Consider the following 11,513-nt stretch of genomic DNA (forward strand, 5'->3'; position numbering starts at 1 on the left):
TAGAAAAATATTATCAATATTATGTAAATAAAATTCAAACTAATTTAAAAATCAATCCTAATAAATTTTGGAAATTCATAAACAGTAAGTGCAAAAATAATTTTTTACCTAATTGTAGGCATTTAAACAGATGAATTTAATACTCCTAATGATATTATTAATACTTTTGCTAATTACTTCTCTAGTGTTTATGAAAACTACGATTATGTTAATGTTAATTACAAGCAGTGAAATACTATTCTTTACTTCACTATGACTTAGGTACTACCGCTGAGTATAGAATGGTATAATTATATCAATAGTACTATACATTACTTAATATAATAATAAATCGTAGGTACCTTTACACGTTGTCTCCATGTTACTAACAAATCGCGGAAAAAATACCTTTTTCTTTGGTACCATATCCCACCCAACATAAAATATGAAGAATTTTTTTTTATATAGAAATAAATTAATTCCAGGAGCGGTCTTAAGGTTTATTTGTAGGGGGGTTTGGAGTGAATTTTTTTTCGATTTCCAAGAACAAAATTCGGAGACTATTTACTGATTTGTAGTCACTGACGACTGGTGTTTTATAGTGTATAATTTGATACTGGACAAAACATATAACATAAACCGACTGGTGAGTGATTCTGAGATGAGCAGTGAATGTAATGAATTTACAACGATGAGTGTTTTTTTTTTAAATTTTTTAAATTTTTTGTGTTTCTAAACGATAAGTAGTGGACATAATGCTTAAAGCTTCATTCAACTTCAGTATATTTTCTTGTGGGTAAGTCAATCTAGTTGGTGCATACGAGATGTAAAAACTTCCTAATAGTTTTCAAAAGTGACAAGAAAAATAAAAAATGTTATGCAAAACAGGCATTTTTACGCAAAATTGGTTTTTGGTGGAACTCTAAAAAAATATTAAATATGTAAAAGATACATGACATTTTTACTGAATGTTTATACTAGCATATCTACGCACCGTCAAATTTTCAAAATGTTTTGTCTCGTGTTGTACTATTTATAAGTATATTATATTTTTGATTTTTTTGTCCACAAAAAAATTGTTTGTAGTCAAATACTTAAAAATGTAATACAAGATTCCTCATTTATTTTTGTTGATTAGAATTAAAACAATTTTATGAGTGTCTGAAGTAAGAATTTTGACAACATTAATTGTCTAAATCACAACAATTTATAAATTATTTTGAATTGGAAATCATAACAATATTTATTTTGTATCTGATATTTTAAAATTAAATGCAAGATTCCTCATAAGTTTGTCTACTTTTAACAAAAGAATTCTAAATATTTTTATGAGCGTTTGAAGTTTTAAAACATTCAATATTTACTCGATTTCTCATGGAACGGTTTTCTTATTTTGTTGTAATTCAATAACAAAGGACTGTAGATACTTGAAAATTTCACTGAATGTTTATTTTACAATTGTCATACTTGATAAAAATTTTCAAAATGTTTTGACTTTATTTAGCTGTGTAGTTATTTGAAATTTGAAATTTATTGTTATATTTTTTCTAAAAATGTCAATACCATTTTATTCGTTGGATCAAAAACCTTAAAAGTGTAATAAAAGGGTCAACACATTGATACAATAGCTAACATTGTTAGTATACCTATATTAGGTACCTGTTATAATAAATATATATAGGTATTAGGTACATAGCATTAAATAATGAATAATGTATTAGGTACTTTATTTATAAATTATAATTTACAAGTTTTTATCCTCGATAAATAATCATTGATTTTTTTTTTAGTGATTTATACAGTGTTATAGCCTATAACGAAAAAAGTAATGGACAAATCTGAGGTCCCTAAATAAATTCTAACTATTGAGGCCCAGGGGTCGTGCCCCCCCCCCCCCCTGGACCCCTTTTAATCCGGGCTTGCGACATTCCCGGAATGTAAACTTCCAAAAAAAATGTAGGATGATAAAACAATTTTTGATAAGATATAGTATAGTATATTTTAGTTTCTGACTGGTAGGAATGGGGTGGGGTTGAACCAGGTTTCTGTCAGCAAATTGGATTTATAGTATGTCATTTTACTTTAGTGCGGGGTCAAAAGTAGAAATTCAAACTTCCCAAATCTTTTTATTTTTTAAAGTATATATATCATTCGAGTGAAACCACCCCTAACTGGTATTTCCAAGTATTGGACTTTTTTTGGAAATACACACTACAACATTCCAACAAACTGAACCCTCTGAATGGTTATCAACATTTCAGTGACCGCGAATATCCAGTATCTAGAGGTTTCAATTTATGTTTTTATTAATAAATATATCACCCAGATAATGAAAAATCGCTTATATTTTAATTCGTCACCATACGATTCAGGAGAACTGATAAATTGTAATTTTGTTCATATATAAATACCTATAAATATATAGCTCAACAATTTTTACACCTGACTGTCACCTGTATACCGATGTTGTCGACCTGCAAACCCTAAAAAGATACAAACGCATAACGTAGCAAATTATACGTTCTGAATAATCTATTTAACTCAGGTATGTTTAATATAGTAGGGCCCTATTTTAATGAAAAGCACATTATTGTTTGGGTAGTCCCTGGCAATGCTTCTCAAGTGGAAAATCCGTTTCATACATCAAAGAATTGGAAGCTTGAACTTTTATTTTGTATTTTTTTGCATTTTTTTGAGTTTAGGCGTTTTTTGAGCAATCATTTTAATCATTTTTAGGTAATTTTTTTAACTTTTATTGCACATTTATACAATATGATATACATTTTTAGTTTAGGGGGCTGGAGCGTGATTCGTTTTCGGTCGAAAACATAGCTCACGACTTCAATCACTACGCCCAATATAATGTTCTCATATTAATTTTGAAAGCAGATTTGAATTCTTCCTTAAATTATCTATGCTTAGACAGTTTTATTTTTCTGATTTTTATTTTATTTTACTTAGAAATTTACTAACAAAAAGAGTAAAATTAGATCATATTCATAATTCAAATTTAAATACATTTATATAGAATATAAAAAATGTACGACAGTTAAAGCATAGAACATTTAGAGGAGAATTCAAATCTGCTTTCAAAATTTAAATCGGAACATCCTACTGAGTGTAGTGATTGAAGTCACTGGCAGTATTTTTTGAAAAAAAATGTTTGTAATTTTGTAAAGTACCTAATATTTGGTGACTTCTGCATGCGCGTAGGTAAACTTAAAGAATTTCTACATATCCGATCACTATGATGCCCCTTAGAACGTGATCGGTACTACGAATCACATACACTAATATTCATTTACTTTCAACACATTCACTATTCACAAGACCCATTTAAACTGAAATATAAAATGCCTAGTATACTCCTTAGAATGGATTACGCTGCAGTTCGCGCGTTCGTATTTTTGTTTGTTCAAGATTTGTTTAAACTATTTTTCGGTCATTTTTTAAGAACATTATTGAGGATCGGTCACTTCAAGTACAAACAAATAAATAGTTGTAAATCAGTTTCCTATAAGTAACCTACTTAAGCAATTCATTTATTATTCCTTAAATTATTATGTACCTTAAGCAAAATGATCCATCTATCTATCATATTTATACTCTAGATTTTATCTATGATTTATGATTTAAAGTACAACATAAATAACAAAAAATTAATATTATTAATACTAATTGTTGTAATACAATTTTCAATTTCAATACCTAATGATAGGGATTAGACCTAAAGTATTTACAGTTATTCCTTTTTGAATGACAACAAAATAACAAAACCACTACAGGTATATGAGAAATTGAGTGAATATCCAATATTGTAAAAATATGATATTATAACGCTCATAAAAATTGTAGTAGTTCATTATTCATTAAAATATATAGCAATTTAAATCAATATTTAAAAAGGTGGGTAAGCGGATGTCGCTCTGCTGTACAGTATGTGACAAGTGGAGTGGGTCACTATAATGGATGGTGTTAAATTTGAATTCAATAATATAGTATCATTGTATAAGAAAAACGATTCTGAGCGAAAACGGACAGTCAGCCTATGATATAAACAAGTATTTTTGATGATATTATTGTGAATAAAGTGATTAATATATAACCTATTTACATGGAACCAATGTTTTAAATTTTTAATCCTTAGCTACAAAAGTTGAACATTTTATAAATTTTTAACTACAAAATAATTTTTACATTTTAAATTTGATAAATTTTGTCAAAATTTGAACTTAAATGCTTATAAAAAAATATGTGCCCTTTTTAATATTTTTCTACTGCTATTGTGACAATATATCAGGAGCCAACAAATAAAATTTTAATGATATTTATAGAAAAAAAACTAAAAAAATTGAAAACTGACAATGTCCGTAAACAGCTCAAAAAGTGTTAGATTATTTTCAAAATTTTATCGTGTATAGAAAATGCTAATATAAACATTCAGTGAAATTTTCAAGTATCTATTATAGTCATACGTTTTTTAATTACAACAAAAATCGTTACACGAGAAATCGAGAAAATATCAAATGTTGTAAAAATAAGAATTTCAAACGCTCTTAAAAATTTAATTTGAATTTCTTGTAGACATTTTTTTTTGGTAAAGGTAGACAAACTTATGGATAAATTAGTATTACATTTTCAAATCTTAGATTTAATAAGAAAAATTTTTATGAATTTCTAACTCAAAATAATTTGCACATTTTTGGGAATTTTATGTAGTTTGTCAATATTTGAACTTTAAATGCTTAAAAAAAAAAAATTTCGACAGTGGATTTTTAATATTTTTCATCACTCTTTGAAACAACAAATTAGAATCCTTGTATTAAAATGTCATGCTTTTTTACCCAACAAATAACATATTTTATTGACATTTAAAGAAAGATAAACTAAAACTGAAGAGCAGACCTCTAAACAGTTCAAAACAAACTAAAATTTTTTGAAAATTTTATGGTGTAAAAAATCCCAATATAAACATTAAACAACTAGGGAAATTAATTTGTTTTAGAGTTACACCAAAAACCAAAATCGATTTTGCGTAAAAATTCCCTTTTTCCCTAATTTTTCTTTTGTTTTTCACAGTGCTTTTAAAAACTATTTGGAATTTTTTACTTTTGAAATATAATAAAGACCGAAAATATTAAGAGGATATCATCGCACTATTATTTGTTTTCTCTCTCTGGCCTACGCTCAACATAGACAAAACGCATTAACACAGAATCATTTTTTCTATGTTTATATGTAATCTTAGAGTAAAATCAACTATTACAAACAAGATAGAGAATAATATTTTTGAGGGAATGACATATCGATTTTATATTTTATTATTATTTGACTTTCAAAATAAACAAAAAAATGTTTATAAAAAACGTAATATTTTTTACGAGTAAATTATTATTAGTTTTACTTGCTAATAATATTAAAGTTTCAATAATATAATAATCCCATAATGGCATAATATATTATATTTTTCGATTTCTGAAAATTGCCGACTATTACTTACAGTTGCCGGTTTACCGTTAGGTATTATAAAAGATAAATATTCTAAAATAAATTCGATATAAATTATAATATACATTTTAAACTTTTAAATGATTGTATAAAAGTTTAAAAGACAGAACTTATCATTTGGACTTATAAAATCTGAAAATTAACTATTTTTTGTTTTCTACTTATAGGTTTGGACTTAGAGATCATATATTTATATAAAATCATGTACAAACAATTAAAAAGGTGGGTAAGTGGATGTCGCTCTGCTGTACAGTATGTTACAAGTGGGTCACTGTAATGGATGGTGTTTCATTTTAAATCAATGATCTAATATCAGTGTATAAGAAATATGATACTGAGCGAAAACGGTCTGTCAGCCTATGATATTACCAAGTATATTTGATGATATTATTGAGAATAAAATAATTTATATTTAACCTATTTCATGGAACCTTGTTTTAAATTTTTAATCCTAAACTACAAAAGTTGAACATTTTATAAATTTTTAACTACAAAATAATTATTACATTTTTAATTTGATAAATCTTGTCAAAATTTGAACTTTAAATGCTTCAAAAAAAAATTGTGCATATATATTTTTAATATTTTTCAACTACTAGCTATTGTAACCATATATCAGGAGCCTTGCATTAATTTTTCACGTTTTTTTACCCAACAAATAAAATTTTAATGATATTTATAGAAAAAAAAAACTAAAAAAATTGAAAACAGACAATGTCCGTAAACAGCTCAAAAAGTGTTACATTATTTTCAAAATTTAATAGTGTTTAGAAAATGCTAATATAAACATTCAGTGAAATTTTCAAGTATCTACAGTCATTTTTAATTACAACAAAATAAGAAAATCGTTACACGAGAAATCGAGTGAATATCAAATGTTGTAAAAATATGAATTTCAAACACTCATAAAAATTTAATTTGACTTTCTTGTAGACATATTTTAGATTCTGAGCGAAGCGATGAATGTATTGATTTTACAATAATGTGTGTTTTTTTTTATTTTTTTATTTTTTTAATTTTTTTTTTATTTTTGTGTCTGTCATCACCTTTTAGGACAGTAAAAGTGCTTGGATTTTCTTCAATAGTAACTTTTCTGATAGGAAAGTGAATCTAGTTGGTACTTTGGGGGGGTCAAAAGTAAAAATTTCCCAGTAGTTTTCACAAGCGACGTGAAAAACAAAAGAAAAATTAAGGAAAAACGGGAATTTTTACGCAAAATCTGTTTTCGAGAAAATCGATTTTGGTATTTGGTGTAACTCTAAAACAAATGACCGTAGGCACATGAAATTTTGATTGAATGTTTATATTAGCATTTTCTATACACCATATAATTTACAAAATATTTTGACTCTTTTTGAGCTGTTTACGGCCATTGTCAGTTTTCAATTTTTTTAGTTTTTTTTTTTCTATAAATATCAATACAATTTTATCTGTTGAGTAAAAAAGCTTGAAAATTTAATAGAAGGCTCCTAGGTTATTGTTTCAAAGGCAGATGAAAAAAATTAAAAATCCTTAGTCACAGTTCTTATTTATAAGCATTTAAAGTTCAAATTTTGACAAAATACGGAAAAATCACGAAAAATAGCAAATTATTTTGAGTTGAGAATTCATAAAAATTTTTCTTTTTAAATCTAAGATTTGAAAATGTAATATAAGATTACTCATAAGTTTGTCTACCTTTATCAAAAAAAAAAATGTCTAGAAGAAACTTAAATTAAATTTTTATGAGCGTCTGAAATTCATATTTTTACAACATTTGATATTTACTCGATTTCTCATATAATAATTTTCTTATTTTATTGTAATTAAAAAACGAATGACTGTAGATACTTGAAAATTTCACTGAATGTTTATATTAGCATTTTCTATACACCATAAAATGTTGAAAATATTTTGACTCTTTTTGAGCTGTTTACGGACATTGTCAGTTTTCAATTTTTTTATTTTTTTTTTCTATAAATATCAATAAATTTTTATTTGTTGGGTAAAAAACGTGAAAATTGTATATAGGGCTCCTGATATATTGTTCTAATAGCAGTTGAAAAATATTAAAAATACATAGGCACTTTTTTTTTTAAAGTTCAAATTTTGACAACATTTGTAAAATTTCAAATTGAATAATTATTTTGTAGTTAAAAATTTATAAAATGTTCAACTTTTATAGCTAAGGATTGAAAATTGAAAACAAGGCTCCACGTAAATAGGTTTTTTATAAATTACTTTACTCACAATAATATCATCAAATATACTTGGTAATGTCATATAGGCTGACTGATTGTTTTCGCACAGAATCGTTTGTCTTATACAATGATATTAGTTCATTGAATTCAAATTTAACATCATTCATTACAGTGACCCACTGGTCACCTACTGTACAGCAGAGTGACATCCACTTACCCACCTTTTTTTTTTTTGTTACAATGTTATTTTTATTACAATCGAGTATAAACGTCAGAACTAATAAGTTGTTTTTATAGATTATGAGATGTAGTATTGGTACCAAGTTTCAATACTGCGGTGTCCACCAAGTTTTTACTTTTTTGATAAAAAAAATTAAATGTTCAAGTTTGTGGAATATCAATGACCGAATAAGCTAGAAATATTCAATTTTATAAATTACCAAAAATTATAAAATCAGCGGTAACATTTTATTTATTAAAAAAAAATTATTTGATAATTTAAAATTACATAACAATTCATGCTGATATAAATTTATAATTCATAAATATTTTTACCTTTTTTGACTAAATGAAAGAAAACATGTCACAAAAATACTTTATAACCAATAGGAAAGCGAGACAAAAAAGGAAAATAATTTGCCCTCCCCTTGACAAATTCCTGCGGAATATATGTTTAATCAACTAATTGATATTTTAGTTTATAATTTTTAATTTTATGTATTAGGATAGGTAGGCACATAATAACGTTATTTACAAAATATCTAAATGATCACTACAATAATATATGACACAGAACGATTGCAAGAACTACTGTCTACCTACTGGCTACTTCTAGTTCATGGTACACAGCTTAGGTAAGTATAGTTATAATAAAAAAAAAATATAATATATCAGGAAGGTAATGTTAAATACCACAGACTTTATAAATAGGCTTTATAAAATTCAAAGCACAGTTGGTCAATAAATATTTAAATAAAATATAAAAGTAAGTAAAAAGTAAAATATCTATATTATAAATTAGAATATAATTACACTAAAAAGTAAAATTGTTTGCAAATGTTATACAAAATATCTATACGACTATACTATACGTCATATAGTATTGTTATTAGACTTTTAAAAAGTGATAAAATTACGGTACTTGTTACATTAAATATTTTTATCACGTTACCTTCGATACTTTTAAATTCTGAGCAGAGCGATGAATGTATTGATATTTGATATTTTATTTTACAATGATGTGTATTTTTTTAATTTTATTTTTTGTGTCTATGTACACGAAAAGTAGTCGAAATAATAGTTTGATTATCAACTTCAGTATCTTGTTCGATGGGAAAGTTAATCTATTTGATGCATTGTGGAGGTCAAAATCCCATATATTCCCATTAATGTTTAAAAACGCCGAGAAAAAAAAAATTAAGGAAAACCGGGAATGTTTACGTTATATCGGTTTTCGACAAAATCTGACCGTAGATACATGAAATGTTCTCAGGTTCTTTATACTATAATTTTCTAACCATAGTAACATTTTCAAAATATTTTCATTTGTTTTTAACTGTTAACAAATATTGTCAGTTTTCAAATTTTTTAGTTTTTTTTCCTATAAATATCAATAAAATGTTATTTGTTTGGTAAAAAGCGTGAACATTCGATAAAAGACTCCTAAGATATCGTTACAATAGTAGTTAAAAAATATTAAAAATACATTGGCATTATTTTTATTTTATAATTATTTAAAGTTCAAATTTTGACAAAATTTAATAATTATTTTGTAGTTAAAACTTAAAAGGTTATAAAATATTAATTACTTTATTCACAATTATATCATTAAATATAGTAATATCATAGGCTAACGGCGACCGGTCTTCGCTCAGAATCATTTTTCTTATCCAATGATAATATTATATCATTGAATTCAAATTGAACACCATCTATTACAGTGATCCACTTGTAACCTACTGTACAGCAAAGCGACACCCACCTTTTTTAAAAATGAATTACAAAATCAGTCCAGAACAACTAATAAGTAGTACTATAGAAGGCTAATAGTAGGTAGGTATATTATATTATATAAATAAATAAATTGACAAATTGTATAGCAACATACCTAGGACCTAGGTATAACATTGATGATTTTAGGTACATTGTTAAAAGTATTAATTCCTACGATCTTTAATAATATTATTGATGAATATTACCTATCTAAAACTTTCGGAATCGTAAATAAATTTAATCGATTTTTGATTTATCTCGAATGTTCTAGCCACTAGGTTTTGTCACAAATTCTACATTCATAACTTATTTTAATAATTAGAAGTTACTTTTTAAAGGTTAATAATAATTTAAATTTAATATATTAATATAATGCAATTACTATATCGTTACTAAAGTAATTTCGTTATTTGCGTTATGTTGCTACCCAACACTGGACTTAAATCATGAATTATAGTATCATACTATAGTATATTTCGTATATAGAAAATACTTATTAAACATTCGGGGGAAATTTCCTTACGTATCTACGTATACAATTTATATTTTTCTAAAAATAGACCTTTGTCCTTTCTGTTTTGAGCAAATAACTACTCTTATAAATTATATAGGAAGTATGAGTGCTTAGTAATTACTATAAGTATATACCTAACCTTTTAGTATATTATGCTGGAGACTGCAGTCTACTCTGATATCAAAACCAAAAAGGTGGGCAAGTGGGTGTCACTCTGTTGTACTTGTACAGTAGGTTACAAGTGGGTCACTGTAATGGATGGTATTAAATTTGAATTCAATGATATAATATCATGGTATAACAAAAACGATTTTGAGCGAAAACAGTCAATCAGCCTATTATATTACTAAACACGAACTCCTGTGTAGTTCGTGTTACTAAGTATATTTGATGATATTATTGTGAATTAAGTAATTTATATATTTATCTAATTACGTAGAACCTTGTTTTAAATTTTCAATCCTTAGCTATAAAAGTTGAGCATTTTATACATTTTTAACTACAAAATAATTATTGAATTTTAAATTTGATAAATTGTGTCAACATTCGAACTTAAAATGCTTATAAAAAAATGTGTCCCTTTTTAATATTTTTCTACTGCTATTGTATCAATATATCAGGAGCCTTTCATTAAATTTTCACGCTTTTTTACCCAATTACCCAACAAATAAAATTTGATTGGTATTTATAGAAAAAAAAAACTAAAAAAATTTAAAACTGACTATGTCCTTAAACAGCTCAAAAAGAGTTTTTTATTTTCAAAATTTTACGGTGTATAGAAAAAGCTGATATAAACATTCAGTGAAATTTTCAAGTATCTATATTCGTTCGTTTTTAATTACAATTAAATAAGATAATTGTTAAATGAGAAATCGAGTGAATATCAAATGTTGTAAAAATGTGAATTTCAAACGCTCATAAAAATTTAATTTGACTTTCTTGTAGACATTTTTTTTTTTTTTGATAAAGGTAGAAAAACTTATGAGAAATCTTGTATTAGATTTTCAAATCTTGGATTTAATAGAAAAATTTTTTATGAATATCTAACTCAAAGTAATTTGCAAATTTTCGTCATTTTTACGTATTTAGTCATTATTTTAACTTTAAATGCTTATAAAAAAAACTGTGACTATGGATTTTTAATTTTTTTTATCTGCCTTTGAAACAATATACTAGGAGTCTTCTATTAAAATTTCAAGCTTTTTTAACCAACAAATAAAATTTTATTGATATTATAGAAAAAAAAACTAAAAAAAAATGGGAACTGAAAATGTCCGTAAACAGCTCAAATTAAGTCAAAATATTTGTAAATTGTTATGGTGTATAGAAAATGATAATAT

The sequence above is a fragment of the Metopolophium dirhodum genome, chromosome 1 (assembly GCF_019925205.1).
Source record: "Metopolophium dirhodum isolate CAU chromosome 1, ASM1992520v1, whole genome shotgun sequence".
Lineage (NCBI taxonomy): Eukaryota > Metazoa > Arthropoda > Insecta > Hemiptera > Aphididae > Metopolophium > Metopolophium dirhodum.